At 38.8% G+C, this 23,797-nt stretch overlaps 1 pseudogene; it reads left to right on the top strand.

The window, feature by feature from the left end:
• Positions 1-20,963, top strand: part of LOC149178914 (glutathione S-transferase omega-like 2) — a 93,166-nt pseudogene extending 72,203 nt beyond the window's left edge.
• Positions 20,964-23,797: the final 2,834 nt, after the last annotated feature.

Below are 23,797 nucleotides of genomic sequence, written 5' to 3' on the forward strand. Positions count from 1 at the left end.
GTCTATTTAGATATAAGTGACTCTTTAGGAATTCTCCCCTCCTTCTTCTCCTTCTTTATCATCTCGCCATGAGTTGATAGTGTACCTGTTCCTTCAATTCACTCATGACAGGATGACATGAATCTAAAATATCCATAGTCTAACATGATGCTTTATTATCCATGAACTAAGCCCAGGACAAGTGACATGCTGGGAGAGAGTGCCCAGTAATTATGCATTGCAAGGTTTCAGGTGAAAGGGAGAGAGATTTATCACTGATATTGTGCAAAGCACAACTCAGACTTGACTGAGGAAATTTTTAGCAGAGTCCCCACTGGGTAAAGAAATTGTATAGTGGCCACTGGTAGTCAGGTTTACATAGTTCAAGGAAGTAGTGGCCGATGTGGGATGAGGCCCTAAGAGGTTATTTCTATGTAGTTTTTCATAAGTAAGGGGGGTTGGGAAGAACATAGGCATGGAGGAAAAATCTTCGTAGTTTGTGAGGTTAGTTAGCCCTGACTCAGGAAAGGACACTAGAGGAAATGTCTACATAGTTATGGAGGCGAAGTGAGGTTGGGATATTTGCAGATTGTAGGGTTCTTTTGGGCAAGGGAAAATCTCAAGGAGTGAAATTGCAAAGTGTGGATTTCAAGCCAGAATGGGAGGCACAATTATGCAATTCTATGGGTCAAGGAAGGGTGTTGGGCTCTGAAATTGTACAGTACAATTGCCTTGGAGGACAGTGACTACGAACTGTGCAGTTCCAGGTAGAAAGGTCACATTAATGAGGGTTGAGACTGTAGAGTGCGTAGCTCAGTCGGGGCCTAGTGAAGCTGAGTTTCCTGGTTGGGAAGATTTTTCGAAAATGACTAAGTGTGGGAGGAAGATGGATTCTTCATGGACTTGAACTTGTGATTACACACTTAGAATAATTTGAAGACATGAAAACATAGACCACAGAACAAAAAAAAAAGCATTACCCTTTGTGTGATTGTCTCATCACAAAAAGTGACAAGTGTGACACTTTAGATAGACTTTAGGATGATTATGACGACACTTCTACAACAATGCTAAAAAGAAATTGTATGAGTGCGATAGATGTTTACATGGCTAGGAAACTTGTATACATAAAATCCAACATTTGAAACCACCATATAGGTTTTCAAGCATGCAATAATAGATAAACATTCCAAAACAGAATAATTAATCGAACAAGAGAAAGGATTCAAAGAACTTGGATAAAGCTCATGAAATGAGCTTAAGTGTTGGCAACAACCAAGGGAAAGACCAAGGAAGGCTCTGATATTTGAGTCCCAACCAAAATTTTGGTGGGTGTTGTAGCAACTACAACACTTCGTGACACATTGGTCGAATTCGAACTTCTCTTTCTTGGTTAGTTTCTTCTTTGGAGGGCATTGTTCCTTCAGGGAGCATTGATTCATCATGCATATTACTTTGGCTTCCCCACTTACCCCATGGACAGACATAGTCCCCTCTATATATTGTTAGTTGAACACAACATAAGATTCAACATAATCACAACATTTTTAGTTGGGAAGGGTAGTCTATCTCATGAGCTTAAGATTTTCAGAGTATAGTTTTCCATATCCAGTGTTTCTCTGCTACTAGTAGGCCTAGACAATACCCTGGAAGAGTCACACAGGAAAACGAATATTTCTCTGCTGCCAGCGAGTCTGGATAGTACCCCGGTGGGGTTTCCTACTTCACCTCTCTATGCAGGAAGCTTTTGTCTTCTTTCGACTTTATTTATTTATTTAAAGGGAACTGTGCATCGACACTTATTTATTTTAGGGTGGAAGAGGGATCCCAAATTGTTGAGAGCAAGATAGGTTGTTCCTTCACAAAATCATATAAAGACATTAGATTTAGGTTTTCTCATTTAGATCTTCCCCTTCTCCATTCTACTAGTTGGATAGGCTTGAAAACACCAAAGCAGAAAACTGAGTATAGGCAAGACATTTCTGGACTAGACATGGGTTCATGGTTGAACCAAAACTCTCCTTATGGACGGATCATATTTTATGTCAGAACTTCATCAGCCAAAAGATGCAACGAACACAAGGAAGATGGAAAAAAGACTAGCTAAGCTCTATAGTGTCATAATACTATTTATACTTCAGCCACACACACACTTAGGAGCCACAAAGTAGTTAGGCACAACACTTATTCACAAAACAAAACAATAAAAAACTAAGCAAAGACATAAACAACAAACAACAAAAGACTATGTACATAGTGTGGGGCGTAGCCCCAGATATTCATTGAAATTATTTCTTTAAGTCTTGGTCATTAATAGGGAGGCAGTCAATCTTCCCATCAAGTTATTGAAGATGATATGTGTGTTGGCCAAGCTTTCATGGACTGTGTATGGACCAATCCACAAGGACTGGAACTTAATGTGTTTGCGTTTGTCCTCATGGGCTTTATCCCACTTTAAGACTAAGTCACCCACACTAAATATATTCTTCCCTACAAAATTTCTATCAAACCATCTCTTGATATGACTTTGGTGAATTGAAAATCTTCCTTTTGCTTTCAACCTTTCTTCCTCTAGCTTGTGGAAATTTTCCTTCCTATGCTAAACTAAAATACATGGCTTTCCTTGGGATTCTTGGGACAATTGGAGAGTGGGAAAGTAAATGTTTGATGAGAGTATGGCTTCTTTTTCATGCACAAGAAAGTAAGGGGAGTTGTCCATAGAAGGCTTAGGCATGACTAGATCAACCTGTAAGGCATTCAGCAAAGAAGAGTGTCGCTTTCACTGCTCAGAGAATATGGTATTTTTGATGATACAGATGAGGTTCTTATTCATGGATTCAGGAATACCATTCCCCTGTAAATAATATTAGCTAAATGTTTCAAGATAATACCATTTGCCAATGAAAATTCATAAAGTCTTAACTATGATAAGTATGTTGCATTGTAAAAAAAAAGTGACATAGGAACTCCAAACCTAGAGATGATGTTCTGCTGCAGAAAGTTGATGACTTCCTGATCGTTCACCAATTTTAGCAGAATTCCCTCCGTCCACTGCATGAAATTTTCTGTAGAATATATAATATGATGGTGTTTCTTTGATGAGTGTGAGAAAATTTCCCCAATGATATCCAAGCCTCACTATTGAAAAGGTTCTTCCGCTACAATGGGCTATAGTTGGGCTACTAACTTCTAATTTCGGCTGGAACACCTTTGATAAACTGGACACTTGTGGGCATATGAATGAGCTTACTTGAATAATTTAGGCCATTAGAATCTAGCCCGCATGACCTTATGTGCTATAGTGTTTCCTACAAATTGTCCCTTGGCTAGTTCATCGTGGACATCGCGTAACACCTTTTCTGAATTGTGTTCCTCCAAACACCTGAGCAATACTCCATTGTGATGCTTCCTGAACAACACCCCATGCACCAACTGATATGAAAATTATTTAATTCATAGTGCCCTCTTCTACCGCATAGAGGAGTGAGAGGTAATGGTGTCATGCTCAAGGTATTGGCACACATCCATCTACTGAGAGTTTATATCCGAAGTGGGGGAGGCTCACTCAACATTGTACATCTCAATCTCTTGCTCACATCTCACGAGCTCTTCTTCTTCCTCTTTTGCATTAACTTATTTTGCTGCTAACTTTTAGAGACCATCACCCCTGATTGTGCGAACTAGCTTGATGTTAATATTGTTTTCCTGTAATCCGGTCATCCAGTTCTCCCTTCTTTCACCCAATTCTTGCTAAATAAGAAATGATCTCACTGCTGGGTGTGGAACAAAGATAATACAACCATTTTTAAACAGGTAGGGTATGAAGTGCTTTACCCTCTTATACACTACATAAGCTTGTTTTTCCATGGAGGGGTAGTTGAGATTTGTTCCTTGCACACTTGCACTCATGAAGGAGATATGTCATTCATTGTTGAACTCATCATTCTGAGTAAGCACAACAACAAGAGAGGTTCTAGAAGAAAACGTGTAGAGAAAGAAGTCTTTACCAAAGTATGGGTTGTACAACGTGGGTGCTTCTACTATATCTTTCTTTATATGGGAAAATGTGTCCTTTTCACTTTTATCCCCTTTATATACTACATCCTTCTTGATCATCGCTTGTATTGGTTTAACAGTCTGGGCATAGTCGAAGATGAACTTACGAAGGAAGTTGATCTTCCCCAAGAAAGCCTGCATGGCTTTCTGGTTCACTGGGAGGGGAATCTGTGTGACATTCTTGACCCTATCTGGGTATACCTTGATCCCACTTTTAGCAATGATGTGTCCTAGGCAGTTACCTTCCTATACTGTAAACATACTCTTCTTTGGATTCAAGGATATCCCATATTTTTGGCATCGGTCAAAAATCTTCTTCAGATGGCACATGTGGTGTGACCTCTGTTTGGAAAATACCATCACATTGTCAAGGTAGACCACTGTGCTTTTTCCAATAAGCTTACAAAAGGGGATGTCCATCACACGTTGGAATGTTGCACTGACATTGGCTATCCGAAATGGTATTCTTCGAAATGCAAATGTGCCTAACTTCATTCGGAACGTAGTTTTTAGTTTGTCAGGATCTGCTACCAGAACCTGCTTGTAACCTGAGAATCCATCAAGCAAATAAAAAATTTTGGCCCCTCATACTGTTTGTAGTATTTGCTCCATGCACAACACAGGCTAATTGTCCTTGTCTGAGATGTTGTTGAGATTGCAGAAATCTATGCATAGGTGGATCTCGCAGACTTCTTTCTTATAGGGACCAAGTTTGATACCCACATTTAACTTTTCACCTTGTAGATGATCCAAGCATCCAACAGTTTTCTCAACTCCTTCTAGGATGTTGCCTTTGTTTGAATTCATCCACTTCAGTGGTCATGGAATTCACGGGCATGGAAAATTTTAGGGGCTAATATTTGTAGGTGGGATGATTTTCCATGATTTTTCCAAAAAAAATATTTGCCAATTTCCTTCTTTTATAAAAATGGTTCGCCGTAATTTTACAATATAAAATTATTTTATCTTAAAAATTCCCAAATTTATATAGAGAGTAGATATAAAATCATTATAAATTTGAGTAATTTTACAAATAAATCAATAAACATTTTATAGTTTGCATATTATGGACTAGTGGGATTCACTAATGTTTTTAAACTTCAAGATCATTTTCCATCCTTAAAATTTTCCCTGTTCACAGGATGAGTCAGGCTTTCAAGATCATTCAGATCCTTTTCCTTAGCCTTTCTCACGGAGGTCTGAGACCTCCTTCCCATGTCCTCAGAGTCTTTTGTGGGTTCATCATTTGTGATGACTCCAATAGCACACAAGTCCTTCTCAACGATAATAGTTTCTTCATAATTTTCTATCAATGTCGGTCTCGTATTTCGCTTTACAAATGACACAATACTTGTCGGCAAGGAAGAACTGTAGTAGTATATGGTGATGGAGTCATGAGGTTTTGTGTCATCTGAAAACTTGTTCAAGAAGCATTTGAAACTCTAATTGAAATATTTAACTTTTTCCTTCTGCTCCATATTAATACTACCCACCTCCTTTAATAACATGGCAGGGGTCTTGTCTTCAGCAAAATTTTCAGGAAAGGTCCTTTTGAATCCCCTCCAATTCTAGATGGAGTTTGGAGGAAGGCTATGATACCATACAACTTCTCTACCATCCAACGTGCATGGGAAAATTCTGCATGCAACATCATCATAATGTACCTTAAGTGTTTGCAGATGTAGGTAAAATTTGTCGAAGCGGTCTTCAGCCTTCACTGTCTTGTTAGGGTCATATTTCATCAAAATTCTCTCTACGTGCCTCAGCATCTTGTGCAGGACACTGGGAATTTCTAGTGGGCCCTGAGTCATCCAATCCATATTTTTCTTTGCCTTGTCTTCTTCTTCATTGTCCTCCTCTTCTTCTCCCAAATTTGATGGTTCCTCCTCATTTTATTCCTTCTCTTATTCTCTTCCTTTCATGCTAGAAGTTGAACCTATGATTAAGCAGTTACCTCCTTCTCCTTCGTAAAAGAGTGGAGATTCGTCTTCCCTTTCAACAATGTCTTCTAGTTCTTCAAGAGTGGCGAGGACTACTTCTTCAACAAATGATACCACTACTCCTGTGGTGGTGGTCTTATTCTTCATTTGATAATACGGAAGAGCGATCACTCCCATAATCAATCCAACAACTTTTGCAAATTGACAGGTGATGGGGCGGATGACTCGAAGTTAATGATATATGAGTTCACGTTTAGACCTGGGCGGTGAAGAGTTACGAACTTCTGAATTACGAGTAGGGGAGATAGAGTGAGTGTTTCTTCCTTGACCAGAGGATGGATGAGTGGGGTCGATGGGACAATCAGCCATAAAATACAGGCTAGCCCCCTTCTATCTCTATAAATGCTAATTGTGTTGGACCCACCAAAATTTAGGAGATCTCCCCAATATGTAGTCCCAATCTGACCTCACACTATTTGGTGTAGGAGTCCCATCCAGTATAAAGGCCTGGTCGTTGAATCCTTAAAATATTTTCCTTGGCTCTAGATTTTAACACAAGAGAGTGATGCAATGCTATCTTTGAAAAGCAAGGTGAGTGTGCCTGGTGAGTGTGCATCACAACTATTTCTGGGTTCTCTTACTACAAAATGTGGGCAAAAAAGTGAGCCTCTAAGTGAGAGGTAATAGTACCACCCATGAAGAGACATACATGAATTAGAAGGACATGTCTAGCATCTAGCAATATTGTCTAGAATGGACACAAAAATCATTACAACCAACAAAAAAGGGAAGATCCATCTAACATCCAGTGGAATATTCCACAACAAATGTGACGGTTATGATAACCAATAAGCAAGAAAAAAAGTGTCTAGTATCCTGTGGAATATTCCTCAAGGATGGCACAACAATAACAACCATTATATCACATTCTCAAAAATATAAGCACTAAAATAACCGAAATAGTTCAACCATCTTGGTACATGTGAAAGAAAACATGAAATACAAACTTCCACAAAATATTATTATAAACATTCATAAGTCATGCATGAAGAACATGCCAGCCTTAAAAGGCTTATGTTATTAAGCAAAAGTTCCAAGACACATATTTACATTGTACACCACTGGCCCCAATAGTGTGACATTGGAGCCACTCCTTGCTCCTTAAAGAACTAGCTAGTCTCTCTAATGCCTTGCGGGAGGATCGAAGGTGAAAAGTCATTTTCTCACACAATGAGGGGGTATATATAACCAAGGGATGATGCTTACCCCTTGGGACACTTTGACTATCCTCATGATTGTTCAACTTCATATGAATTTTCAACTTACATGACTCTTAATATACATGTGTGTCCATTATACTTCCACTTTACAGTACATTTGATTTACAATATGCATGGCCCACAGCAGTGATGTGGCATATGACAACTCATGACATGACACTATTCAGATGGACTAGGTTGATGATATGGAAATGTCAAGTAGTTGTTTCTCGTTAGTGCTAAAAGTGTTCTTGGATATGATTTCTCTTCTCCTCTGCATAGCTTGGTAATACACAGTCTTCGATGATCTTCGGTCTTGGAATGTAGTTGCACACTTATGTTCCTTTGCTTTCTCTAGGTAGCCGACTAGTATGTTCATCTACAAGTGAGTCTTTATGCATGCTTCCCTCCTTTTTATCCTTGTTTATCATCTCGCCATGACTTGATAGTGTACCTATTCCTACAATTCATTCATGACGGGATGAAATCAATCTGAAAAATCCCTTGTCTAAGATCATGCATTATTATCCATGAATTGAGCCGGGGAAAAGTGACAGGCTGGAAGAAAGGGCCTAGTAACTACTCATTGTACAGTTCTAGGTGGTAGGGAGAGCGCTTGATCACTGAGACTACGTAGAGCACAACTCAACCTTAACTGAGGATCTTTTTAGCATAGTCCCCACTAGGGAAAGGAATTGCATAGTGGCCAAGTTCAAGACAACAGTGGATGATGCAGGATGAGTATGTCAGAGGTCACTTCTTCGCAAGTTTCAAAGGCAAGAGGGGTTGGGTAACAGAGAAGCATGGAGGACAGATTTGTGTAGTTATTGAGGTCAGTGAGCTCCGCCTAAGGGAAGAACATTGGAGGATACATTTGCAAAGTTCTAGAGACCAAGAGAGGCTAGTATTTCTCTGCATTATGGGGTTCCAACGTGCAAGGGAAAATTCTAAGGAGTGAAAGTGTGAAGTGTGTAGTTCAAGGCAGACTGGGAGGCAAAACTGCGCAATTCTGGGGGTCAAGGAAGGCTACTGGGCTATGTAATTGTGCGCTACAACTACCTTGGAGGATAGTGACTATGCACTGTGCAATTCCAAGAAGAAAGATCACATCCATGAGGGTTTATACTGCGCAGTGCATAGCTCAGTCGGGGCTTGGTGAAGCTAAGTTTCCCGTTCAGGAATATTTTTTGAAAATGGCTAAGTGCAAGAGGAAGATGGATTCACACTTGAATTGAACTTGTGATAACACACTTAGCTTACATTGGTGGCATGAAAACATAGACCACCATAGCAACAAAAAAATTATTGCCCTCTGTGTAACTATCTCATGACAAGAAGTGACAATTGCGACACTTGGGATAGACTTTAGGATGACTGTGAATACATTGCGATAATGCTCAAAACTTTGTGTATGAGTGTAAAAAATGTCTACATGGCTAGGAAAACTTGTATACATAAACACCAACCTTCGAAACCACCAGAAAGTTTTGTAAACATGACAAAATAGAAAAACATGCCAAAAGACAAAAATTAATCCAGCAAGCAAAAGGATTCAGACAACTTGGAGAAATCTCGTGAAATGAGCTTAAGTGTTTGCAACAATCAAGGGAAAGATCAAGTAAGGCTTTGAAATTTGACTGCAAGACAGAACTTTGGAGTGCATTGTAGCAACTACAATAGAAGGCTTATGTATATGCAAAATGGGACAATTTCTACATGGAAGAAATATTATTGACACATTTAAAAGGGGTCATCTCATAATGATTTCCTAATCACTAATTTTGGTTATCTTTGTTTGAAGTATCAAAAGGTATTGAAAAAGGGTGGTCTTTTTTAGATTAAAATCCAAACAAATAACCTAAGAGGAAATTCAGATTAAAGTCTTTAAGCAATTTCCTGATGTGGGTGTGTGCTTTTACAAATAGTTGAGAAAAAATGGGAGAAAGTGTGTTGTAGTGGCTACAACCATCCTCCAAAATTTTTCCTTAGGTTTGTTTTGGAGCCTCGCTACCAACCATCCTCAACAGTATGCCTTGAACTGTTAAGCACATGAGCTTCAGTGGTTTTCTAGCAGATTGCCAGCCTGTGTATGATAGCTTGTTCCATCCCCCTCATAGGTTGTTCCTTCGGACTGGGTCTAGCTACAGGGTGAGCATTTCCCTCAAGAAATTGTGCAATTCTAGAGGGGAATTAACCTTCCCCCCAGAAATTGCGCAATCCTGACTGGCAGCCTACTGGGCTCCAAAATTGCGCAATTATGCCTATCAAGCTTCACTTGAAAAGCTACGTAATCTGTCCCACCAGGACTGTTCAACCCAAAAATTTCACAATTTTGCGAAAAAGTTAGCTGCTTAGCCGAGAAATTGTGCAATCCCTCTGGGCAGCCAACCAAGCTCCCTCCCAGAAATGCACAAATTTTCCCATTAGTCAAGTAGGCTATTGCATGTGCCTTTAGGTTGACCAGTTCCCTCTGGGACTAAGAAAAACTGATTCGCATGCATGGAATTCTTCTCACAAGGTAGCATGAAAAGGCATCCCTTGATTCAGGGATCTATTTTTAGCAACTGGAGGTTACATGAAATGATCATTTCAAAAACCTCACACCAAATGTCGCTTTTCCTAGATTTGTGGCATGCATGTCACAACCTCAACTTTATCAAAACTCATCAACCAGACGCTGCAGAGCTCAGTTCTCACATCGACCTTGCAGCTCTGACATCCCACACTGCATCTAGGAGCCATCATCACATTCAACTCAGTTTTTTTGTGGGTAAGCCTGCTTTTCATGTCTTGCATTGCATTTCTATAACTTTTTGTGTTTCTCTTCATGTGAGTGATGTGTTTTGATGTATGTTAGCTTATAGAAGCACTGTTTCAGTTTTTGTTCGCATATCACTGTTGTCGCATGCATGACATTGCTTTGCACGAACAGTCGCTGTTGCGGTGACTCACTTCACACACATGCATGCTTTCCCATTTTTTGAATCATGCACTTGTTGTTTGCATGATTGATCATTCACTCTTGTCTTCACTCAGCTTACCATGCATCTAGACTTCTCATGTTTTCAATCACCCGTCGGCTGGTCTGGGCTGCCTTGGCCTTGACCGTGCCTTTCCCAACTAGTACTATGCATTTCTGAAAGCGAAGGCTCTACCTTCCCTCCATAAATTGTGCAATTCGAGCCCATCAGTAACTTCCAAGCTTGCATTGTGCAACTCTTGGAGGCAGTGTCCTGATGGCCCCAGAAACTACGTAATGGAGTTTGACGGTTGCATTTCACTACTGACTGAAATTGCCCATTGCATAGTTTCAGTCCTCAGCAAGCTAGGCTGGACTATGCATTACACAATTCCAGCATTCAGTTAGCTTCCTGACTACCTGGATAGTGCCTTGCGCAGTTTTTGCAGTCAATCTCCTGACCTCCCGACGAAAATTGTGTAACCTTCACGATCAGTCACACAGGTATGTTGCAAATCAGTTCTCAAGTTTGTTTTGGTTTTAGACTGACAGATTTCTTTCCATGAGTGTTTTTATGTCTCTAGGCATCACAGACATTCATCAGCCTCCCAATAGCACAGGTACAATGGCTTCTAGGAGAGCATAGTCAAAGACACCGTTAAGAGTGAAATTGGGGATGTAGTCGATCAGGTGCCTATGAACTTGCCTATCTATGAAAAATTCAAGTTGTTCATGGAAAAGGATATCAAGATGAAATGGTAATAGCATCACAGTGAGCAGCACCATCAACAGCAACAGAAGGTAGCACACCTGCACACGACGAATGCAAGAGGAAGGTTGTTGACAACACAGTGGCGGAACAAAGTTGCAAGCTTAAACATATCCACTTGTGATGAAAGTGACCTTCGAACTTAGGCTATGAGGTGACTGTGTGACATGAAGATTTCACAAAGACAGAGAATGGAACAAAGAAGGAGTTTCATGTGTTGAAGCAGCAACTCAAGGAAGAATGAGAGCTCCATAGACGAGAGAATGAGTTGTAGCAGGAACAAGTACAGTAGGGGGTGAAACATGCATAGACAGATGAAACTATGCCTGTACAAGTTATAGATCCATCCCATCATCTGGTACAGAGAAGATAAGGTGAGCAATGTTATTGATCGCATGCAAGGGAATTCAACAACATCCATGTTATTATGGGCACACATGCGATCCCACCCATTTGGCACACTCGCCAACGCAAAGACAAGAAGCAAGTCCGTCTGGAGTTGAACATGTATTTTGACAAGTTGATGTGCATGGCCACCAACACATGCTTGGAGAGCAGTGTAGACACTATGCATCAACAAGTTGCTGGTCCAGTCACACCTAGGATGACCATGCGCATGCTATGAGATGAGTTGGATAGAGGAGCCATATCAGTGCACCCGGATGCAACGAGGGCAAGTACAACCCACTGCTAGGACTGGTACACTAAACGGTCTCAGGTCTAATTGGGACTTCTTATCGGGGAGATCCCTTGACATGTTTGTGGGTCTAGTACTATCAACATTTTTCCACCAGAAGAAGGGCCAAATGACAAGCTCAGTCCTCACACCTATTTTGAATATGTACATATCTATCATGACTAACTACAGAGTTGCTCTTCTGGAATGTATGTCTTATCGACATGACTTCATTATCTTGGAAAAGATCTCGTATAGCTTGTCACATAAAGCATATAATGGTGGAGGCCACATACCTTGGTTAGGCATGCGATCGCCATTGTAGGCTCATGCAAAAGACATGGAATCTTTGATGAATACATGACTTATGTGTTGTTCATTTACACGCTTCAAGGGCACCCAATGCACTCATGTTCCATGCTGCCTGTAAAATATATCCATTCTCTTGCTAATCTGGTCACAAAGATAGACTGTGCTTTCAATCACTTCGACCGTAAAGCACTCAACAAAGAAATTCTGAAGTTACAAAAAGCACCTGATGAATCCGTTGAACAGTTTCACATACGCTTTTGTAATCTTGCTTATTGATTCCCCGAAGATGATATTGATTTGGAATTTTTTGATGGAAGATTTATGTATCTTCTTCACATATCCGAACCCTGCTCAGCACACTTCGGTGATGAAGCTGCGCAATCATAGGTAGGCATAGTTGCTGTCACAAGTGACTGTCCACCTTCACCTCATCAAATAGCAGCACCATTGCAAAGCGATGTGAGAGATTATGCACGCACATTTTTTTAAATGTCACATTATCCCACCCCACCTACTCTTAATATCTCCGTAGATTTGGCATGCAAGCCTATTGGTTTTCACATGGATTTGTTCCCTCAACCTTCGTCCCCAGGTTTTGTTGATCCTCTGGATTGTATTGTCTTGTGTTTTTCTATTTTGGGCTCCTCACCTACTATGAATGAGGATCAAGTTGTCAATGGAGTTAGTGTTATGGAGCCAACATGCTCCATCACTCATGATGAGTGTGTGTGAAAATATCAAGAAGAACCCACGATGAAGGATGATTCCCTTCTAGCCACAACTCATCCGCTTTGTCTTGACATCCCTTGTGATTTTTCCATTGTTGATTTCCCCTGTGAAAACTCATTTTCGGATATTTCTAGTTCTGATCATTCACAAGACATGTGGGATGTTAGTATGTCATTACATTGTGGGGAGGACACATCTTCCTTTGAAAATCTGTTCGATCTATCATCTGTCATTTTTAAAAGCATAGAGGGTGAACATCCTTACTTCTCAACTACCCCTCTGCATGATTCATCAAATTATCAGGATGCCAAAAAACATCCTGAATTTTTTGATCTTGGTTGTCGTGATCTCTCTACTACTTCATCTGAACATGATGTTGATTTAATCGTTGTTAATCCATCTAAGGCACTAGTTTACGATTATCTATCTTTCGATGAAGTCAAAACCCCTCAGCCTATCGAGACACTTTAGCCCGAGCTGATCATTATGTCAAGCCCTCATTGTCGTGAGGTTGTTTTCACTTCTGATCACGAAATTGTTGAAACACATAAGGCTCCTCATCACTCTCTGATTTTCATTGAAGATCAACCAAATGCCGAGATTTTTCTTCCTCCACTCAAACTACACGATCCCATCGCTCATGCACTGGAGGAATCTTGCATAGCAAGAACACTTGCACAATGTAAGTGGTATATCTTTCTCACGTTTCCTTGCATGTCACAGTAAAGAGAATTCATACACTTGACATCTGCACGTAGTGTAGCACACCACCATGGAAAGTCCATAGAGTGCATGTCATGCACTTTCAATCATTTTTGTTCTATGGATGCTTGTAAACTCGGAGTGTGTTTGTCTTCAGTATTATATCTTTCTTTTTTGCTATTTTGCATAGCTATCTTATTCGTGAACCATGCCTTCACCAACATGGGTCGACCAATGCACCGATGTTTGCATTGGAAATATCACTTCACGTGATCAGGCCCATGCACTGTTAGCATCGGAGTAGGAGTAGTGTTTTATTTTGAGTTGTTTGCTTCTTTCTTTATGTGTTTGTTTACTTGCTTGTTTTTTTCCTACGCGCTTTGCTTTCACATTTTCTTCTGCTGCTTGCTTTTCATTTTGGTTTGTTTGCTTGGTTTGTCCGTAGGTTAGTTTTGCATGGGCCGTGTGTGACTCTTGAAACAAGCTAGGTAAAGTACAAGAAGACTTGTACAACTATCAATATTTGGTTATTTGTTGTCCACTCTGTTATGTAAGAACTTGTTGTCTTCATTCCATAATACATCAATGGAAAATACATATTGTTCGAAGTGAACCTTGGTGAAAACGCAACGCTTGTGTGCTAACTATTATCACCTACTCTAGTCGGTTGTTTTTGGGTTAATCCTTGTCACCTCAATCAAGTAGAGTAAGGTGAGGGGAAAAACCTTAACAAGTGCACTAGAGGTATATGTAAACTAATTCTCTGAAGGAACAACCTCTTCTGATCTCAACAAGTCGGGATCCCTCTTCCACATCTGAAATGAATAAGTGCTGTGCACAGTTATGAAAATGAAAAGGGAAAAAATGAAAAAGTGAAAATTTCCAAAAAAATGAAAAAGTGAAAAATTTCCAAAAAAATTGAAAAATGAATAAGCCGAAAGAAGAGAAAGGCTTCCTACACAAAGAGGTGATGCAAGTAACTTTGCCAGAGTACTGACTAGGCTCGCTAGCAGTGAAGTGATTCTTATGTTCCTGTGTGACTCCGTCGGGGTACTATCCAGGCATGTTGGCAGTGAAGTAACACAAGGGATGCAACTAAGACTCTGATGATTATACTTATTGTGCACCAATATACCCCTTATCCCAAATTGAAACAACTGTTTTGACTTGGCTTGGAATGTGTGCTGACTAACCAAGGGCTTGGCAGATACTGCATCTTACAATCAAGCAAGTGTGGAAACCAAGACAAATAAAGAACTAGGCAATACTTCTGAAGGTGTTAGATTTTCTTTTCACGAACAAGGTCCATTCAGAGAGCTGGAGTTCTACCACTGTGTCACCAAGTGTTGTAGCAGCTACAACCAACCTCCAAATTTTTTCTTTAGCTTCGTTTTGGAGCCTCCCTACCAACCATCCTCAACAGCATGTCTTGCACTGTCAAGTACATGAGCTTCAATGGTTTTGTAGCAGATTACCAACATGTGAAAGGTAGCTTGTTGCATCCCCCTCATAGGTTGTTCCTCCAAACATGGTCCACCTGTAGGCTGAGAATCTCTCTCAAGAAATTGCGTAATTGTGCAGGGGAACCACTTCCCTGCAGAAATTTTACAATCCTGACGGGCAACCTTTTGGGCTCCAAAGTTGCACAATTCTGCCTGTGAAGCTTCACTAGAAAAACTATGAAACCTGTCCTAGCAGGGCTGCTTAGCCTAGAAATTGTGCAATTCTAGGTAGCAGTTAGCTACTTAGCCCAAAAATTGTGTAATCCTTCTGGGCATCCATCCTAGCACCCTCCTAGAAATGCACAATTTTTCCCATCAGTCAGGCAAGTTTTTGCATGTGCCTTCAGGTTAACTGGCTCCCTCCAGGACTAAGAAAAACTAATTTGCATGCATGAACTGCTTCTCCCAAGGCAGCATGCAAAGGCATCCCTTGATTCAGGGATCTATTTTTAGAAGCTGGAGGTTACATGCAAGGATTATTTTAGAAACCTCCCGCCAAGTGTTACTTTTCCTAGATTTGTGGCATGCACGTCACAACCTCGATTTTATGGATACTCATCAACCGGATGCTACATATCTCATTCCTCACATCGTTCTTGTAGCTCTAACATCCCACATTGCATTTAGGAGTCGTCAACACAATTAACTCAATTGTTTTGTGGGTAAGCTCACTTTTCATGTCTTGCATTTTGTTTCTACCACATTTTATATTTTGCTTCATGTGAGTGTTATCTACTTGATTTCAGGGAGCGCTTGATGTCATTTTGATGTATGTTGGCTTGTAGAAGCATCATTTCAATTTTCATTCGCATCTCACTATTGTCGCATGCATGACATTGTTTTGCACAAATGATCATCGTTGCGGCTACTCACTTCACACACATGCATTCTTTCCCATTTTTTGAATCTTGCATTTATTGTTTGCATGAATGATAATTAACTCTTGTTTGCACTCATCTCACCATGCATCAAGACTTGTCATGTTTTCAGTCGCTCGTTGACCGATCTAGGCTATCTTGGCCTAGACCATGCCTTTCCCGGCTAGTACTTTGTATTTTTGGAAGCAAAGGCTTTGCCTTCCCTCCAGAAATTGCACAATTTTTGCCCAACACTGACCTCCAGGCTTGCATTACACAATTCTTGGAGGCAGTGCCCTGCTGGCCCCAGGTACTGCGCAATGCAGTTGGCTAGTTGCATGTCACTACTGATTGAAATTGTACATTGCCTAGTTTCAGTCCTCATCAGGCCAAGTTGCACTGTGCATTGCACAGTTCTAGTATTCATTCAACCTCCCGACTACCTGGAATGTGACTTACACAGTTTTGGCAGTCAGTCTCCCGACCTCCCGACAAAAATTGCGCAACCTTCACGATCAGTCACACAGATTTCTTGCTATGAGTGTTGCTATATCTCTAGGCATCACAGGTGTTCATCAGCCTCCCAGTAGCATAGGTACAACAACTTCCATGAGAGCAGAGTCAAAGACACCGTTAAGAGTGCAACTGAGGATGCAGTCGATCAAGTGTCTATGAACTTGCCTATCTATGAAGACTTCAAGTTGTTCATGGACAAGGATATCAAGATGAAATGGTAACAACATCACAGTGAGAAACACCATTAGTAGTAGCAGAAGGTAGCACACTTGCACGTGACGAATGCAAGAGGAAGGTTGTTGAAAATGCAAAGGCGGAAAAAAGTTGCTAGCTCAAGCAGATCCAATTGTGATGAAAGAAACTTTGGAGGCTCAGGAAATGAGGTGACAACACAACATGAAGATTGTCTGAAGTAAGAGAACATAATAGAGAAGGAGCTTCATGTGATGAAACAACAACTCAAGGAAGAATAGGAGCTACATAGACGAGAGAATGGGTTGTAGTAGGAATAGGTACAAAAAGGGGTGCAACGTGCACAAACAGATGAAACTACACCCGTTCAAGTTATAAATCCATACCAGCAGCTGGCACGGAGCAGACAAGGTGAGCAGTGTTGTTGATCGCATGCAGGGGAATTCAGCAGCATGAATTTTATTGCACACATGCATGCAATCCTACCCATTTGGCACACTGACCAAGGTGAAGAGAATAAGCAAGTCCATCTGCAGCTGAACATGTATTTTGAGAAGTGATGTACATGACCACCAACACATACTTGGAGAGCACCGTAGACACTATGCATCAACATGTTGCAAATACGATCACACCTAGGATGACCATGCACATGCTATCAGACGAGCTGGATAGAGGAGCCATATCAGTGCACCTGGATGCAATGAAGACAAGAGTTCACTTCAACAATATGTCACCATTGAGTGCACGGACACCATCATAGAGGAAAACGCTTGGAATTAGCTCACCACCTTCGACCATCACAAAGATGTCAAAGAGTTGGTCTCACCACAATGATCTGAGTGTCAGTGATGTCTTGCATGGCTTTCTCAAGCCATTTTGTCTCACATGGGCACATGTGCATTGTAATGTAACGTCTTGTCAAGTGGAAGTTCAAGTGTCGATAGTTGAATGTAACAATCATAGAGTAGTTGAAGAGTCGTGAGGATAAATGAACGGTCTCAAAGGGGAATGTCAAGGGTCACCCCACCCTTTTCTATAAATAGTACCTCATAACTCATTGTATAGGATTTTGGTCATCCAAGTTTCTGATAGGAGTATCTTAGAGAAAGCCTGGACAGTATTATAATGAGCCTTGGCTTCTCCACTGCACAGAGCTAGTATATCTCTTTGGAGGAGCAGGTGGTTGTGGCTGTAACGTTTCGCTATCGAGGCTAGCGGGTGGACATGGATGTATTGTATGACTAGAACTTACACTTCTTAATATAACAAAGATAACACATTTCATGCATATGTCATATTGTATTCCAGCTATCTTCTTTACTCTAAATGATATATATATTTGTTTTCTTATGCATGCATGTATGGACTATTCTATATAAGGATGTATGAATCTTACTGAAATGTGTTGATTGGTTTAACAATCACTTTCGATTGCTCACTACCTTGCTTTAGAACTGGTGATGCATCTTCGCTCATGTGTTCACTTTCAAGCCGAGTACTATTACACGTTTCCAAGGGGCACACTCATCCCACTTTCCATGTGTTAGAACCATTCATGCACCTTCCTTGACTCACCATAGTTGTCACACCCTTGCTACCAATAGGGACATCTTACTTGCCTCTGTGCGAAACAACGATCAAGGTGATACCGTACAACCCACTGTTGAGACTCCTACACCAAACGGTCTGCGGTCTAATTGGGACTTCTTACCATGGAGATCCCCTAACATGTTGGTGGGTCTAGTACGATCAAAAAAGTGCTAAGAAATAATTACTTCAGTTAGAAAAGTTTGGCTGAAGTGGAGTGAATATGTAGTAAGCAATCACAAACTACATCAAATGGATGAATGGAGTTAGAATAGTTATCTTTTATTATATTACATCAGTAATTCCATGAAATAGCCACATTATTAGTAAGATGATCAAGGTATCCTTTCAGTGTAGGAAGGAACCTTGATGAGAATACAGGTAGTACTCTTTGTCCCATGGAAGGGATCCAGTCTTGCTACCTCAAATTCAATCATGTTGTAAACACAGTCTTGCTGGAGTAAAACTTCTTGAGAGGGGAAAATATCATAAAGTTAGCACCAGTTAAAACTTTTGAATCTTCAGATAGAAGAAACCCTACCCAAAGTGAGATATCATCTATATCACAAAGTCTGGCATGTACCACATTTATTTTATGCTATGTGATCCACAACTGAACGGAAGTGTTATTGATGGTAGGACTATGCACAACAATCCAATAAGTTATTTTCGAGGAAGGTTAGCACCTTTATTGAAATTATATGGGTTTTTTTCTTTAGTCCACCTTATTCTTAGACTTATCTAATTTCTCCAATACATGTGTTTTTGAAATCATATATCACAACTTCAAAACTATGCAGCAACACTGATATTCCTTGGAATGATTGAGATGATGTTGTGGTATTTTGAATATTCCAATTCTAATGTAACTGGGTGTATACCAATGAGTATTCACTATCTGGGCAATCACTTTTATGACAGTCATTTTTATGGTTATGATTTACTGTGGAAATCCACCCTTTCCAAAATTTTATAAGGGGAAACTTTGTACAACACACTCAATCTAAGCTTATTGTCATATAGTTTCTCAATTTTTTTCTCCTAAAAATCTTTTACCTTGGTATTTTCTACTACGTAACAAATTAATTTTACATATCCAAACAAAACATCAAAGCAATGCATCAGCTAAGTTATGAATTTGTCATTTTACATATTCATTCAAAACTGTTAGCCTCCTATCTTCCTTTTTCACCCTCTTCATTTTGTAAATTGCACATAGGATCAATAGTCTCCATAAAAACGAGACTCTTTCCATCAGGTTGCAGGCGATCATCCTAACATTTTAAATTTGACTTGGGGTATAAAATATAAGCCTTCTAAATTCTAAAGAGAGTATGAGGTAATGTCCTCAACCTTATAGTTCTAGGTGTTCATAGATAGTGAAACCCCTCTACAACTCCTACAATAGTGGGAATTCTTCAAGTATGGCCTTAAAAACTTCACAACATTAATTTCTAATACCACCCTCTTGAAGAGTTGCATATCATTTTTCCAAAAAATTGCAACCTGAAGAACGTTTAACGATAGGCAAAACAATCCCAAATTTTGTTGTGCAGACTAAAGCTAGGAAACTTCCTCTTTTTTGGATTCTTGTTTTAGATACTCTCCTTTCACATGAAATCTACCAAGTTTTTTTCTAGAGCCCCCTATGACATCCACAAGACTATAATTTAACATGACATCTAATTATTTCTAAGGTTCTTCAATGTATATAAAGGCACATTACATGGGAAACCCTTTTTACTCTTAAAGGATTGGGCTATCAGTATTCGCTTGTGATTATTGTCTTTTATTCTTAACATTGATCAATTTCACATGTCATCATTATGAATCTAACAAATAGGTAAAAAAATGTTCATCAATCATTATCTTTGTCCCTTTTTCTTCTTTTTTTTCCATTAGCTTCTTAACCTGTGATTGAATTCTGGGTAAATGAGACTTCATGATTTCAATTCTAAGAGAAATAAGTCCTACAGACAACTAGGTATTAAAAGCATGTTAAATAAAAATAACACACACACAAGAACAATCATAACTCTTTTTCACTTTATTTTTAAAATAGACCTTCTCAAATCATACAGGTGGTTCAGTATTCTACTAGAGCCTCATTGGCTTAGATTATAGATAGTGGAGAATTCAAATTCACAACATATACCTTTCACTCCTTCATTTCAAGGGATACTTCCTTTGAATTCTATGTTGAGTTTGGTAAATACCACCTGTACATATCCTATGCATGACCTTGGTCATCTAGGTGTTATTCCTTCTTGAAGTTGAAGGGACTAGAGGATCATATTTGTGTCATGGTGCCATCTCTTTTTGTAAAATCTCACCATTTTTAAAGATGCTTGTTGAGTAATCTATTACTTTGTGAATTTACTTTTCAATAATTCTTGTTGAGTAATTAGTAAAACCAGAATGGGAAAGGACAAAAGAGGGTGAGGATCACTTTGGTTGGACATTCCCAACATATGAACATGAATATCTTGGGGAAGATCCAAATAAATTGAATGTATCCAAAACTACATGAGAACTTTATGAGCTTTATAACAGTAATTACAGTGGAAAATACACTACTTGGTATAAGCAACTCCTCAATATCACTTCCCTACATTTTACAAAACCTTGTTAGTTGTCATCTTCTATGTTGATACCTATATACGTCTATATTTTTTTTATTCATTCATCTAACTCGAACATAAAACTATTATGGGATAAAAATAACAAAACAATCATGAACAATAAAGCTCTGAGATCACCTACATGTTGAACTCGGAGTTTAACAATATAGAAAAATATCCATAGGTGGACCTATATCCACCTCATTTGCAGTTCCAAATTGATGAGGTCAATGGCTGCGTATATAATGCAATCAATAATGGAGTTTATAGATGTGGCTTTTCCAAGAAGCAAGAACCTTATTGATAGGATAATTTGATTTTAAGATAAATATTTTATGTTAAAAGATTTATTATTATTAAAAATATGTTTATACATGTTCCACTCCTCCTTAACTGTTCTACTTAAGTATATCAATTCCATTTATCTTTGTGCAATTCATGCCCATGGCTTTGTAGTTTATTTAGTAAATTTGTCTATGGTGAAAAATTTAGTTTTCTAGGTGTACATTCCATGGAACTTCCTATTCCTATATTTGTTTAGTTTATTATGTGAAAGTTCTAGAAATATTTTTATAATGTTCCCATGCCAGCCTTACTTACTCATTCAGTGTTGACTGGTCAATCCTTCTCAGAGTTGTTTCTCAAAGGTCTCACCTGAGTTAGTTCTTCTTGGGCATGTAAGGAGTTCCTTTCCTTCCAGCTAAGGTAAGGAATAATATTTCCATCTAGCTATGTGATGAGCTCATATTGACTAGAAGCTAATTAGCATGGCTTTAATACATGTCTTTCTTTGCATTATTCACTTTGTTAACAACAATGCATTTACATTGAAGGCAATTTAAACTTTCTTATATTTTATGATATCTCAAAAACTTTGGTAGTTTAATAGGAGCATACAAACAAGGAATACATTCTTCTTGGAAAGAAATAATTGTCCCAATACTGACATGGTAGATCAAAAAATGTTATATAACGAAGGAATCATATTGAAGGTTAACAAATAGATTAAATCTTTCCACATGGCGTGTTTATCGGATTAGAATTATTTGGACATTATGAGTGTCTTTAATACGTAGATGAATGAATATAAAATTTTCCTAGAATTGAGTTTTAAAGATATTTTCCTCTGGCATTCGCAAAAAAAAAGTCTAGAATGTTATCAAGAGAAATTGAAAACCTTCTAGGTTCTTTTCTAACCAAGAATACTCATAGAATTATTTCTCCTTGGCCTGTTATGCATCAATTCTATTGTAAATCTTTTCTTGTTTATCAAATTCATCACAAAGGTGATGATACCTCCCCTTGTCTCAACTCTAGAATCAAAAACTACATCACAAAGATGACGATACCATCCCTTGTGTCAACTATGGAATGAAAACTTGAGGTAGGAGAAATATTTTTAATATATTTAATAAAATGAAAAGGGATTCCTTCCTCAGAATGGGTATTAGTCAAAGGGAATCGTTTTTATATTTCCATTTCAATAGGTTCATGACCATTAGTCACCGCAGTCCTGTGTTCATTCTCACCACCAATATCATAGACATAATAAACAAGAATTCCACTAAAGCACACACACTATGATCCTTGATTTCCTTGCTTAAACTACAAATTTATTATGTCATCATCTGTCACTAAGTAACATTTTTGTTCATGTTGTTGCTAATTAGGCATGAGATCTAGAGAAGAATTTTTAGATATAGGAATAATATATTGAGAAACAACCTTGTTTCCCTTTAAAAATAGATATTACCCTCAACAAATAGGTCAACTACTCTTCCTGTAGCATATAAGTCAATTCTTGAAGACATCTCATAGTAAACAACACTGCTAGTTCTTGTATTGAGATGAAAAAAATGTGCAGGTTATCAGCAAGTATAGTGGAAAGGTTAAAAAAAATTGACCTTGTCATTTTGTGTTGCAACACAATCAAATGATCCAACTTGTGACTTAATGTGGCCAATGGACCAAATTCCACACAATGAAAATAGATGCAAGGTGGCTAGGACTTTGGAGATAGGATAAGTTGAGGATGTAGGGACACTAGAAAGGCTCTATCGAACCACTAAGTGATTCTATCAACACCCTTAAGAAAATTGGTCTAGCTAAACCATGGTTTCCCAAAATGTGCTTGTCAAAATATTAAAATTCTGAAGCTGGTGATACCATCCCTTCTATCAACTATGGAATCAAAACTGTAGGTGCTAAAATTATTGTTAATGTCTCCAACAAGATGAAAAGGGATTCCTTCCTGGGAATGAGTATCAATCAAAGGGAAACAATTATTTTCATAAATCATTGCATAGTAACTTATCCATATGCAAACACAAAATGCTATAATACTCTAGGTATTGAGTTAAATAGATGGAAATGTCATAAAATTGACTTAACTTATCATTTATTAAGAAAAATTTGGGTAGTTGTAGGAATACAATATGCCAATAATCACCACAATCATGTGTTAATTCTCACTAGCTATATCATAGACATCATAAGAAGGAATGCCACAGAAGCACCTACACCAAGATCCTTGATTGTCATGCTCAAACTGTAAATTTACTATTTCATCATCCATAATGTCACTGAGTAATACTGTTGAGCCTTAAAATTTTATGGTTGTGTGGCATTCATGTACAGTACAGAAGGGAAAATGAGTTTTTTATGTATTTGAGTAAACCCAATTAAATATGTGGATGGTTGGCAACCCACACCAAACCTTTCTTTAGGTTTACTTTGGGATGGTAAGTTTCCCATGCATCTATGTACAATATAGTAAATCAAGATGTGGAAGTGCCAATATAAGAGTCAATCAATTTTTGGACTTTTAGCAGATCCACCCACAATCATGTCTATCTTCAAAGTTTCTCTGGTTTCTTGTGGTTTCTAGATAGCTTAACAAAAAGATATGAAGTTGATTCCAATATTTGATGATAAACTCTTAATAAAATAAAATTTACTCTTATATTTCACCTCCTTTTACATGCGCAAATGTATTTTAAAAGAAAATGAATGATACACTGGATTCCAAACTTTGATTTTAAACCCCAATAGCTAAGCCATCACCTATAATCTATGTATCACTTCACATATTCTCTACAACACATCAAGTGGGCATGTTAAATAATAGGTTGAGAACCC

The sequence above is a fragment of the Pinus tabuliformis genome, chromosome 4_1 (genome assembly GCF_031772625.1).
Source record: "Pinus tabuliformis cultivar Carrire ecotype Pingquan chromosome 4_1, CPIR1, whole genome shotgun sequence".
NCBI classification, from domain to species: domain Eukaryota; kingdom Viridiplantae; phylum Streptophyta; class Pinopsida; order Pinales; family Pinaceae; genus Pinus; species Pinus tabuliformis.